This window comes from Vespula vulgaris, chromosome 2, assembly GCF_905475345.1.
Source record: "Vespula vulgaris chromosome 2, iyVesVulg1.1, whole genome shotgun sequence".
NCBI lineage: Eukaryota > Metazoa > Arthropoda > Insecta > Hymenoptera > Vespidae > Vespula > Vespula vulgaris.
Genome location: NC_066587.1, coordinates 3422176 through 3436506, shown reverse-complemented (window position 1 = coordinate 3436506; position 14331 = coordinate 3422176). Strand labels below are relative to the sequence as shown.

The following is a 14331-nucleotide window of genomic DNA, read 5'->3' as shown; positions in this document are numbered from 1 at the left end:
GGTTTAACCTGCGAGGCTCGTAATCGTAGTAAACCGCGAGATTTTTCTTAATACACGTCTAAGAGATGAGACGGTAAGCTCGTTTAACGGACCTGCTTAAAGTCGTTAGGTGATAAAAGAAAGAAAAGGAAGTGGAGTGAGAGACGAGAATGATGAGAAGAAGAAAGAAAGAGAGAAAGAGAGAGAAAGAGAGAGAGAGAGAGAGAGAGAGAGAGAGAGAGAAAGATAGAAAAGAAGGTAGACTTTCGTGGTCCATTCGCCTCGTAGTCGGTTAATGACGATCCGAATTAACCACCGCGTTAATTCTTTTGTCGTTGGACCATAGAAGGAAAAGAGGATGACGATGACAAGAGGAGATGCTACATCTTGTCTGGGGATGAGACGTTAATGCTTGCAGCACCCCTCTTTTTCATACCCTTCTTACACAGTTCGTTTTTCCTTTTTCTATCTCTTACATACACACACACATACATCTGCCATTGCAAGCTATCTTCTTGTTACGTTCTCTCTACTACTACCTTTTACATCGCCCTCAACTTCTGTCTTCTGCTTTTCTTTCTTCTTTCCTTCTCTCCCTCGCTTTCCCCTCTCGTACTCTTCCAGAGGAAGATAGTAGGAGGAAACTTAACACCTCTCATCCACGCGCCTAATGGATTCACGTGGAATTATCCTCGTGGAATACCAAATGAGCGGTAAGGACTGTCGTATAATTTAGGCTCGGGCGTGGATATTAGGTGTACCCATTTAACGTTACGTCCCTAACTCCTTCGAGATGCGTCGAGAGTACGAGGAAGACAAAGGATCTCGGCCTCGTGGAGTCTTACATTCGGAGTTAACTCGACAAATGTGAAGGGAGGAAGGAAGGAAGGAAGGTTAAAGACGGCGGGCAATGGGCCAAAGTCACGGACCCGTTGGGCCTTTCGTTTATTGTCTGTACTTTATGCTCGGCTCAGTTCTGACAGGATTTTCATGGAGGAGAAGGGAGAAAGAGAAAGAGAGAGAGAGAGAGAGAGAGAAATAACTACCTTTTACTTCTCAAATTAACGTGTAACAACCACGGAGAATAATCCGTTTCAACGACCTACGATGTTAAAGCACAAGAGAAATTGCAATGAAATTGCAACTCGGGCCTTCTCGGCTCTTCGTTCGAATAATTTGACCTTCGGTCGAAATTCGACATACATAGATAACTCGGATCGATCCGAATAATTCCGGAATAAGTATTTCTTTTCTCGTTGAAGTTTCGACGCGTTATTTGTTGAGGCTAAAGTTTTCCAGTTAATTGTGAATATTTTGAGAAACGATAAGAGAAACGAAAAGAATTCAATGTTATCCAAGTCACTCAACTTTGTCATACCATTATTAGACTCTTAAATTTTAGAAACGTTAATTTTTTTTACTTTAGTTAGAAATATGATAGTAAAGGATTGATTTTTATTAAAATAATTTTTAAATGATCAAATAATCAACAACTTTTCGAATGAGACGACTGTAAGATCCCGTAATTATTGATCCGAAATAGTCGAAGCGAGAAGGCATGAAAAAGCCTGCGATATGGAACAAAAGGGCTGTTAGAAAGCAAGAGGGTAGCCATGAGAGAAAGAAAGGAAGAGAACAACAAAGAGACTTAGACGAAAAATGTGGACGAAAAGAAAATACGGCGACGAATTCTCTGAAGGAGAAGAAAGGTGCAGAGAAAAGCCTTAGATTAGGGTAGGTATATTGAGAAAATCGAAAAAGAACTTTCGTGAAATTTCTGAAAATGGCTTCTATGCTGAGATTTTTTCAAAAGCTATAGATAATCCGGAAATCGAGAAACGATTTTGTTCGGTTATTGGAACTTCACGATGAGTTGTTGTCAGATTTATATCACAATACGGAACGTCGCACGTCAATGCGGTTTTAGTTTTGTAATTTTAACTACGATTACGAGTCGTAATCTCCTGGTTTTTTCATCTTCTACATCAAAATAATTTCTTATTTACAAGTTATATCTATTGAACTTTCACTATAATTTCAACAAAATCAGAAATTATATTCTGATTTGATATATCATGTTACTTTACGAATAATATCATGGTATATGAATTTTTAATTACGATATATCAATCTTTTATTATAATATGTAATATTTTTTCAATATTATAATATGTATTAATTTTTCAAGAAAGATTATTGACTTTTAAAGTTCTTTATTAAGAAATCGATATAACTTAATTGTCTCGTTCAACTAATTGAATTTATTACGCGAAATCGTCTCGTGTCAGCATTATTCCGACAGTCAGTGACCTCTTACGAGGGAGGGGGAAGGAGGGAGGGGAGAAGCGATGTCGCGCTTACCTCGAAGAAAATCTATCTTCCTCGAAGTGATGGAAACCCTTCTAGTAGATCGCTCGAAAGCCGGACGGAGAGTATCGCGGATGGCTTGGTGGATCGGTTAATTTACGTCCCATCAGTATCACGACATTACCACGGCGTGGGATATCCGTTGATGGCAATGCTAAATGTAATTAACGACTGACCTCATATATGCGGATAACCCTCAGGCTTGTCGTCGTAGTCGTCGTAATCGTAGTCGTCTCGCTCAGTGACTACCGTTCAAATTCAAGGTTAACACTTTGGCAATCATGATAAATTCGACGAGCCACAGAAAATCAAATAATCCAAATTAATTTAATTGCGCTATCATCCCTTTTTATTTATTACAAGTCCTTTATTTGATAACGTAAATGTAACTGACTATACGATCGTTTAACATAACAAGATTTGTGACAAATAATGATAGATCGAAAGAATATCAGATAGGTACCATATTGTGTTGCTCTTGGGTTTCGCAAAAAAATGATCCCTACCTACTAACGCAGTACCGACGTATGAATCTAATACCTGACGATATAAATCAGGCACGTCCAAGCGTGGTGGCTGTGCAAGCACTTTCATGCGTCATACTATTATGCGACAAGAATGTCATTAGTCAAAGATAAATCTAGCACATTCTGTCTCAACTATCGTCTTCCATCACTGCAAAGGATCCAAACCCTATTGCCATAAGTTAAAAGAAGAATAATACAAATTTAACTCCGAAAAGAAAATAGACTTCTCTTTTCTGTTATCTAACCTGGCCCTCATCCAAAAGAGACTTTCTGGATATAAACGATATAAATCGAGCACGAAGTCTAAACGAGATCCTGTACTTACGTATCCTACTGTCTTCGTTCAAAGGAACCGATTAACTTTAAACTCCATCATCGTTTTACGTTCACCTTGTCACAATGCGAATCTCGCGGCACCGATTAGTCCTAATATTTTCTTCTTTTCTCCTTGACGTTCGTCTGGGTTCAGTCATTTTTATATATCTAGTCACGACGCATGCTATCTGTTTTATATAACATTTCCTTCCGAAAGAAAAATATTTTTCACCATAAATGTCATATATAAACTGATTCCAATATTTCAAAAAATAGAAAACTGATTCCGAGACAGTTTCTAAACAATCGAAGAATTTTCAATTTTTCGAAAAAACTTTATAATCGAGAAAAGAGAACTTTGTGTTTAGAGGTAAGATAGCAAAATGATCTATGTGTATTGTTATTTGCAGTAATGTAACTAGCGCTTATTCCGTCGAGTATCAATTATAATCAATGACATCGGTTAACCATTGATCACTATCATGACATATAATTTATATCTTCGTGGTATTTAATCGTTTGTCATAATGTATATTACAGAACATACTGTTGGAATATTATTTACTTCGACAAACATTATCTTTTGTTATTCGACACAATGAGATAGAAAGATGAAATATTATTAATGATCCAATGAAAAACTCAATAAATGTGTACATATATATATTTGCAGGACTAATTCGTAGAACTAATTTTTAACAAATTATTTATAACAATTTGTTCAATCTTTAGAATTTTTGTTATAAAAAATTGTTTATAAAATTATTAATATGGTTTTTATTTCAAGTCTTTACGATTTTCAATTTCTAAAGTATTCTGATTTAAATAAAAAGTGTTTTGTAAACGTTGAGCCACTTGATCTACTACGTTGATCTGATAATTTTACTACAAAGAGGCATTGACACAGTGACCTATATAAACTTCCAGCCTTTACGCCAGTTTTATTATGTAAACAGTGAAAAGTGAAAAGTATTTATTTACTGCTTTTATATGCAGTTAATATTCACACTACTTGTTTTTCAGATAATGAATGACGAATTTCGAAACGATGTATATTCCGAACGGAAGGTCTAGAGACTTCGAACAAAAACTTATATATTTCGATACTATCGATATAAGAGCGATTTTATTAATATTATACAAATACGTATATATTTCAATAACGCACAGTTACGTAAGTACCTATTTCAATGTACAAAATCGATTTTCAGAAATGTATTCTTTTTTTTTCATTATCTTATCCTTATAGATATTGTATAATCTTCGAATGTATTTATAATTAAATATTCAAATATAAATTTTCAAATAATACACAAATATAACATCAATGTTTATTAGAATATTGTATTGACCGCACGAATGAGGTGGTTTGGTGGTTACGCCGGAGGCTATAATTGCGTTTCCATTCGTATGAACGTAAATCAATGTATTTCACATATACGTACATCGATTTGTCATCAATTTTTTATAATTTGTTCTTTTTTTGTTGGTGGTCCGTAATAGTACTTCTCTGTATTATTAAACTTTGTACATATACTGTACACGAATATTTATTGCTTTCTATCGCTACCCGAACATAGAGATGCATGCCTCCGATTAAACAAATATGTATTTCGCGTACAGCAACGAGAAATTTAATCAGGACGGCATTGCTCCGATAATTGAAAAATCGCGTTTGCTTGTTTTACAAATCTCTGCGCATGTTCGAATACCTGTATAGAATGACTCGTAAAAATAAAGACACGAAAAGCTCTTTCGGTTTTATGATCGTTTAAGAATCGTTACGATATATCCCTGACATAAATTTTATGCAACATGTTGATCGTAGGAAATAAAAATACTACGAGGCGTTTCACTTTTGCTTCGTTAATAAAAGGAAAAATATTTTGGGCTATTCATGGAAATCGGGAAATGATTATTTGTCATTTTTAATAACGGACATTAATTTTTTAGCTCTTTCTAACGATCCTAGATATATCGACGGGAATATAAAAACCAAAATTTTAATGAGATTTTATAAGCAGGCTATATACTCGCTGCAACTCTTCGAATTACGAAACATTTTGATAATCAGCCATCTAACGAGTTTACTTTATCTCTCGACAAGACAAAGCGCGAGAATACGAGGATAGGAAGATACGATGGCGCATCGTCCATCATTGTCCAAGCGTACCAGTATCTTTATCACTGATCGAGTTTCCAATAACTTTTAACGAAACAACAGGAAGATGTTCGCTCGACGCAATTATTTCTACGGTAGTTAACTTTGATTAACTTCGTATAGGTAAAAGCAAGAGGGGTCATGCAGATATAGAATTTCAATAAAAATTTGTTCGTTCGTTCGTTCGTTCGCAACGACAGAATAGAGGAGAAGAGTAACTGCCCGATGCCAATAGATCAATCGAAGCTTGCGTTTAGTTCTATAGTAGTATCTCTCTTGCGAGAGTTGCGAGCATGCTAATTAATTTTACTCGTGACTGCTGCTATCTCATGACGCGAGAAGCAACGTTCGGTGGTCCTTTGAATCAGTCCGAGGCAACGTCATCGTCCAAAATCACGGTCGAGCGGAGAGGCAGTAATGTTTCGATCGGTGGGAATGCGTATGTCGCAATGCAACGAGGGGAGGGGGGAGAGAAAGAGAAAGAGAGACATAGATACACAAAGAGAGGCAAAGAGAGAGATAGAAAGAGAAAGGGATATGTGGCAGTAGGCATATTTGTATTTCTCGCTTGCGCAAATTTTGCAGTGGTACGAGGCCTAGCCGAACTGACCATACGTATATACATGGATTTACACAGAAAAAGAAACGAATACGCGTGTGCGTATACTGTTGCGCTATTTGCTTCGAAGCGTCCAGTACAACGGCTATCCCAAGAGCTCTACACTCCACGTTATTACCTCGGGTGCCTCGTCGTTCCCATTAATTCTCTCTATTCAACATCGCATTCCTGTTCTGCGTTACGTGTACCAGGGAGGATGCGCAGAACGATGACGCTTCGACGATGATGACAACGACGACGGTGTTGGCGGCGACGACGACGACGATGACGACCACGACAACGACGACTACGATGACAACGACGACTAGGACTGCTTTTAGAATTGCATTCGCGATCATAGAACCACGGATATATCCGGGACTCTGACGGAACGTAACAAAAGAATCTCCTCTTTTCCCTCTCATCCTCTTCCTCTTTTTCTCTTTCTTTCTCTCTCTCTCTCTCTCTCTCTCTCTCTCTTCTTTCTCTTTCTCCCTTCTCCCAACCTTTCGCCGACGCCACTCATTCGAATGGATTCGTTTGCTGGCAGTCTCGATCGAGAATTACCGTTCTACCTTGAGTGTGAATATATCCTCTTCTCTCTGTAATCCCTTCGTGTTTTAAATCCTTTTTCCATGACGTATGAAGCGGGAAAAACGCTCACGTTTTATACTGAAAAATGACGATTCTCTGCACTCTTCAAGATATCAGAAAGAAGGTGCAAAAAAGAGAAATAAAGATATATATGTATATATACAGGGAGAGAGAGAGAGAGAGAGAGAGAGAGAGAGATTCATATTTAAAAATAGACTTCTTCGATTTAGAGGTCTTTTTAATTTTAATCCCTATTGTACAGACATTATTACGATGAATATTTTGATATCGAAAAATGAGTATATATATCGATATAACGATGAACTTTCGAGTGAACAACGAGCAAAATCGCCCGTCCAAATGTCCATTCTCTCCTTCTGCTATTTCGGCAAAGGTCATCGTGAAATATTTGATCTGTCGGTAATTTTGCTTGATCGGGGAAAACAAAAATAGAGCTTCACCGTAGTGTTCTGCACTGTCTTTTTCTCTACAAAGCTCTCAGTCGTGTCAATTATCATGCGATCGGCTATGTCGATCTTGACATGAATACCTGCAACGTCGATATGAGATTGCCACCCGTTAAGCTCTGAATCATGGAAAATGGAACGTCGACACTCGCAAAATTGACGCGTCCATTTATTGTTTTGCGAACACATTCTCCTTTCCTTTTTCTCTATTTATATATATATATAACATACATATACATGAGAGAAATATACATATATTCTATTTCTCTTTTCCTCTCGCATTTTAAATCGATTTTAACACGTCGAATACAACCGTAATAATTTCGTAATTTTTATAATAAAAATTGTGTTTCGATTAAATGTATGCCCAATGCATAAAACCGAGACACGAGACTGAACTTTCGGCATTACTCACCATTAGAGCTTTTGCGTGGGATAAGAATGATATACTCCGACGGGCACGCACACTTTCATTATCCACTTGTAGTTCCGGACTTGCCACGACCGAAAGTTGGGACTACGCTTATGCGTGTGTAACTTCTGAAATTATACACACGGGTTTCATCAGTTATGTTTTTAAAATGTGGGAGTAAGAGGTCGCCTTAATGCGTCGCGGAAAGAAATCGCAAACAATGGTAATTTTAGATAAGGAAAAACAACAACACGAAAAAGTGCAAAACGAACAAAAAAATAATGAAATACAAGGTCGCTCAGAAAAACGTGTTCGGAGTTGCGTTTGAACGAGGTATAGGATTTCATAGTTATTTTTTCTTTCTCGTCTCTTTTTTGTCTTGTTTTTTTCTCTCATTTTTTTTCTCTCTCTTTTTTTTTTTTTATCGGACGTGTAATAGTTCTCGTGAGTTTGATCATGTAACGAGATCTCTCCGTTTCGTTTCCGAATTCCAAAGCACGTGAACGCGACACACGAGAGAGTCTCGTCTCTGGAACAGTATAAACGGGAAAGTACCAAGCCTTGTGACTAGAGAGGAAGAGAGATACGAAGGGAGAGAGTGTGTGTGAGAGAGAAAGAGAGAGGGAGAGAGAAAAGTGGACCATTGTCATCCATCTTGCGAACGCGAATATGAGTATCAACAGTGGCTCGTTGTTGTTTCCAAGCGCAGGCATTTTAAATAATTAATTGGTCAGTAAAATGGAACTCAGCGGATATGAATTCGGAGCCATTCGTTAATTTCATGGTTCATTTGCTACGCTCTTTCCGCTTGGCTCTCTCTCTCTATCTCTCTCTCATTCTGACACGCGTGCGAGCTCGCCCGCTATTCGCGATATTCATCTCTAACCTACTTCGTCCATCTCTCTTTTTTTCATTACACGATACTCGGCATGTATGAATGTGTCGACCTATCGGCCGAACGTAATTCTTCTTGTGCGCGGTCGGCGGCCGCAATTGCGGGCGATCATCGCAACTCGTACGTATTTTCTCTGCCACTTCTGCCCGAACCCCTGTCATTTTTTTCACCCTTCCCTCTTTCCAGCCTCGACAAACGTCGCAGACCGGTTATAAAAAAATGTTTTGTTAATACGTGAGACCATGCGAGCAGTCTGATTAAAAATAGGTCGTTAGTGTAGTCAGATTGATTTAATCTTGAAAATAATTCGTACGTAAGCAAAGTTCGATAAAGATGAAATAAAAAAATAAGCAAATATTTTTAGGATGAATTATCTTATGAGAAGAAATTTTTAAATATAAATAGAAATGATTAAAGAATAGAATCAAATTTTCTACGTAGATCTAATTATTTTAAACAGGATCGTTAATCTATAATAAAATAGGAAGAGGTAATAAAAAATGAAAATTCTCGTATAACTTCATTACTGCTCAGTCTATGTATTGACTCGTACTACTTACGTTATCCGAAGGAAACTATGTACATACATCTACGAACTATGTTCCTTAATTAGAAACTTCTCCGTGCCCTTATCCGACCCGTTAATACTCTTCATACGAATTTACAAATTCTCTTCCAATATTCGCCGATCGTTATAACTATATTTCGTTAAAAAATAAAGCAAAACTTTTTGGTACACGGTTTGGTACAAACTTTAAAAGTCCAGTTTAGCTTAATTAAAACTCCCACGATGAGATCGCTTGCACGCAATATCTTTCAAATATGAGTAAAAAAGATTGCAAGTGCAATCATCATACATTCCAAGTACCCTCATTCACCCGATGAAACAAATATACTCTCAATATAGATCTTTTTTTCTTTCCATTTATATTAACGTAACACGTTATTGTGGCATTAGTTGCGGACTAGAGCGTATGTAGAGAATAACTTTCGAGAGTAGAAACGACGAGGTACTACAGAAATTCGAAGTCTTTCGCCAATTATGGCGATACCAGATCATAGTGGCAACGGGCAGGTTAATTGGGTTACATGTTGAGGATTTGCGTCCAATAAGCTCCTTGCACCTCGATATACATGAATACGTACACGAATATTCCACACGCGTTTGCATAGACTCATCATGTTGGAATTTCGGTATGATTCTCACTTTTACAATGTAATTTGCCACGAAAATCGTTGAACTATTCTCTCTCTCTCTCTCTTTTTCTCTCTTGCTCGTTCCGTCACTCGTAAGCTAAAAATTGCTAACCAATGTATACTATTAGGTTGTATGTCAATAATAGGTCTACTGTTTCATGCAGTTTTTTAACGACGATAGAAAAAAGCAAGAAGAAGACGAAGAAGAAGCAAAAGGAAGTGGAATAAGTCACGCTAACCTCAGACTATCTCAGCAGTTTTATTCAAATGCATGTTGAACGAAGCCGTCTCTCCTTTCGCATTCGTGTGACCTCCTTGTAAAAAACATCTACGTGTCATCATCAACTCCCTTTTTTTATCCACGACCTAAGCAACGAGGAATATGCGACAGCGCCTTTCACTTTTAAATACTTCCGCTAGAGATATTTTATAAGCATATTTTTCGAATTTTTTTTTTATGTTCGAAACCACACGAAATACTTTCGAAGATGTCATAATTTTTCAAAATACTCCTGGTAAAAGTTGAAAAATCATTAAAGATCATTAATGAGTATATTTCGTCTTGTTTTATATAGGATTTGACTGTATTTTCAAAATATCCACTTTTCAGAACGATTTCTATTAATCTATTTCATTGTATTCTTTAGAAAACAATATTCCGATATAAAAGGAGGATTAAAAAAAGCTAAAAAGATAAAACGAATATGAAAATATGGCGTCAATCATTTGTAAATTGTAATTGAAACATTGTTTTACTTTACGATTTATGACTGCGGGAAAGATACGTGTGTTCACTGTACGAATATGAAAGAATAAAAAAGAAGAGGACGAAAGTTTGTATTGTCTAGCCGTAACACGTTTTTATCATTTAGTTTGGTTCGTTCAATGTGAAATTCACGGTACGATTTGGTTTTCCCGAGTCGATTCTTTTCTCCTTTATACTCTGATGAAAGCGTCGATTTGGCTCCCAGTGCGATTTTTAACGGCACTCTCATTCAATGCAGGACGTCACGAAAAAAATATAAAAAAAGACAAGAGAGAGAAGAAGAAGAAGCAAAAAAAAAAAACGATAAAAAGAAAAAATAAATAAAAAAAAGTGATTTCTTTCGTTCCATTCCAGAGAGTAAATATCGCTCTTTTTGAAATACACAAATCATTTCGTTCGAGACGAATCATTGCATACGACGTGTTTATAAAGACGACGCAGTCTTGCGAGAACTTGTGATAAATATTTTTCCTTATCATTTTTATTTCTTTTTAAACAACATCAAATCGCGATTTAATGAAGAAAAACGTAGAATCGAGGGCATATACCAAAGCAAGAATAATTTTCAATAAATAATTATATCAATATAATTATAATTATATTTACTTTTGTTCATTAAAATATTAATCCGTAAATAACGATAAAAAGAAAATTCTTCATCGCGATAAATAACACTTCTCGTCCAGTTATATTTTGTCCATTCCAATAAAGTTTTACAAACGTTTATTATCTATTTTAGGAAACGAATGAAACGTGTTTATCGTCATTTGAATCTCCAGCGAATATCATGAAATAGAGATTTGTAATTAATACACATCATTGGAAATAATATAAAAAGAAATATTTCAATAAAAACCATGTAATTTTTCCTAATAAAAAAGATCAAAAGGCAAGGCGAGGCACATTGAACGAATACGTTGGCGAGAATTGCTTTTATACGCAATACCCATGGATAACCGTAGCAACATGTTCCGTTGAAAAAACGAATAAAACGTACAAAGGCAATAACATCGTTGAATTCTCTTTTTTACGGTCAAAAAACTAACAGAATGTGAAGTAGTTCGACGAGCACTTGTAGAAAAAGCAATCGATTCCTTCTTTCTTTTGTTGTGAAAATAGCAACAATGAGACAGAAATGATAAATTGATAAAAAGAAAAAAATAATAAGTGATCTTTCATTTTCTTTTCTTTCGAAAAAAGAACATAAAATTTTATTGCGAACTAGCTACATATCTTATCGAATGCGTTGCATCATTTATTTCTCTCTCTCTCTCTCTCTTTCTCTCTCTCCTTAATAACTCTACATCATTTAACAAATCAGAACCAAAATGTCAACTTCGGGAACTCGTTAGGTATAATAGAATTTAAATGTTGGTAGTCGTGTCGTGATAGCTATTTCGTAAAGACATTAAATAACTATCAGAAAATCGAGGACCTTCGGGGTAATAAAATTTGTAATGTACAAATTACCTCATTTCCTTTTTATCACTTTTTAATCTAGAGTGATAGCGAATAAAAAATAAAATTAAAAATAAAAAGAAGAAAAAAAATAGAAAAAAGATAGAAAAAAAAAGAAAAAAAATTCGATGCCGTTCATGTCGAAAATAATCGAGCTCTTGATAGGACACGACTAATAGCACAAGAGTCTCGTATAATCTATTTCACTTGCTAACCGTGAAAGCGAGGAGCTATCTACGCGAAAGCAGCGTTCGTTAGTATGGAGATAATCGTTTTTGTAGTCCGACTCCGTGATTTAAACCACGTGCATCGCATGTTCCTCGTTAGCAAACGTTTCCTAAAGAAAAATCTACAAAAAAATTCTTTTCCTCTTTCAACAAATTCTTATAAAAATTCTTAACCTGGATATATAAAAATGTATCAGACATTTTTCTGTTATTAGATACCTAGACGAATTAAACAATAACTCGAATCTAAATATGATTCAGTTTCAGTTATTTCAACGATTTGAACGTTCCCTTGCAAATTCGTCGGGAATTAACAGACTAAAAAGCACCCACCTATTTGACGTTTTGAGCATCCTTTTTCATGGACACAATTCACCTCTTTCGATTTTTTTTTTATCTATATACCTATAGGGATAGAGTACAAAGGGGAAAGAGAGAGAGAGAGAGACAGACAGAGAGAGAAGGGGGAGTCGATTCCGCATAAAACGCAAACTACGTGACATGAATAATTCTATTCGTGTTATGCGGCGTCGCAGCCAGCCGCAAATCCGTATGCGTTCAATCTGAGGCGTTCCATGGGCTTCAACCTCTTTCCCCTTCCTCTTTCTCTTGCTATCTCTCCCCTACTTATTACATCAAAAGATCAATTAAACCGAACGCTTTAAAATCTGACACGGATGTAGGGATGAAGAAAGATACTCGGTATCTGTCGCTTACTCAGTAACGAACGAACTATTATTCATCCCTGCGAAGTTTCGATCCGTTATATGTATCCAGCTTCTATTTACACTTCTCCTACTCTTTCAAATATTTCTGCATCCTGATATTCTGTGAATGAAAATTTCTGCTACTTTCGTGTTTTCAATCAGTACGAAAATGTCGATTGAAGGATACGGTACAATATTGTTGTTAATCGTTATATCAAAAGTAACGAGCTTATCGTTTAGCTATCTACCAAACAATAAACGTGAAGGAGAACTAATATTCGAGAACGAAATTTATCACTTTTGCCTTTCATTTCGTAAAGCGACTCGTAAGTGTTCATATAACGCGCAATATTCTAAAGTACTCTCGTATAATCTTTCTCGAAAGAAACGCTCGGTCGTCGACTGCTCATTATTACCTCGTTTTAATTCCCATCGAGTTTCTAAATGAGAGAAATCGAAGGGAAAAGGAAACGTGGCTAAAGCCGTCGCTTTCTGTCCACGATTCGACAATAAATGCTCTATAATCTGTCGATGGAAAACAGTCCGCATTTCATTTCGATAACGCGAATGAGCATTTCAGTTAACAGCGCACAATCTATTTAATTAATCACTTTAATTAAAATTGTTAGTAATTAAATATTTTCTCGAACGTCATCTCACTGACAAGGCTTTAATCAAAATAGAAATATATGCGCTCGGTTCTGGCGTTTTAATTACGCAAAATATGAACGCGCGCACACGCTACTGGCGAACGAATTTTTCTTAGATAGAGAAAAATGTATTAGTCCCTTTCGTTCTATCTCTATTTGTGTCTTCTTTCTACGACTTTCTCTCTTTCGAAGAAACGAGAACGAATGAAAGAAGTAAGTATACATACTTTCTCGTTCTAATTAACCGACACCTCACGCGTGTCTTATTAAACACGTAGCGTTCGTGGAACGAGAGAAAAGAGAACGGTAACAACGATAGCAAGTGACAACACCTATTACAAGTTTCCCAATTACTTCAAAGCTCTGGAAGCGACATCCTTTCGGGAAATAATTCGTGTTTCTCGTGCATTCCTGTTACGATTTCTATCGTTTGTTTCGGTCTTCCATTTTCCTCTTTTCTTATTCCTTCGCAAACAATCGCCACGACGCGACTGATGTAATCACGACCTTAATGACTTTGCTATCTAACCATACCGTAATTTGTAAAACTTTTCTTTTTTACAAAATAAAATATTTCCTCTTCCGAGCTGAGCGCGAAGTCGATTTGTGGAAAGAACAAAACCGTATTAAGTATTATTTCCATCAACTATTATCAATCTGTGAGATTAATATCGACGATAAAAAATATATTGGTATAGATATAACGAAGGGATTAAAAGGAATTTGAGATTAAGAGAAAAAGACAAAAATAGGAATAAGAAAAATGAGAGGAAATTGAAACATCTTCTCTTTGTCTTTGTCTTTGTCTTTTCATTTTTTTTTCATTCATTTTTCAACATATGCAAGAATACGTAATATGTTAATCGTATGGCCATCGCCTACATATATGCGCAACCACGAACGAATTTCATGGATAGAGAATATTGCGTGTCATACGAACAGTTTCATCGTGCTTCTGGTGCGAATACATAGGTTTGGAATACCTTCGTGGCTAATATCCCTTCGCACGAG

At 36.2% G+C, this 14331-nt stretch overlaps 1 protein-coding gene across 13 annotated transcripts in view; it reads right to left on the bottom strand.

The window, feature by feature from the left end:
* The window catches only part of LOC127072822 (uncharacterized), a 224804-nt gene that overhangs the window by 62179 nt on the left and 148294 nt on the right, over window positions 1–14331 (bottom strand). For 10 of the 13 annotated variants that reach the window (XM_051013579.1, XM_051013583.1, XM_051013584.1 and 7 more), the window contains one exon: window positions 7424–7548. The exons of the other annotated variants lie outside the window; for them this stretch is intronic. The gene's annotated coding sequence lies outside the window, so the exon portion shown is untranslated. The remainder of the gene's footprint in view (window positions 1–7423; window positions 7549–14331) is intronic. 13 annotated transcript variants of the gene reach the window in all.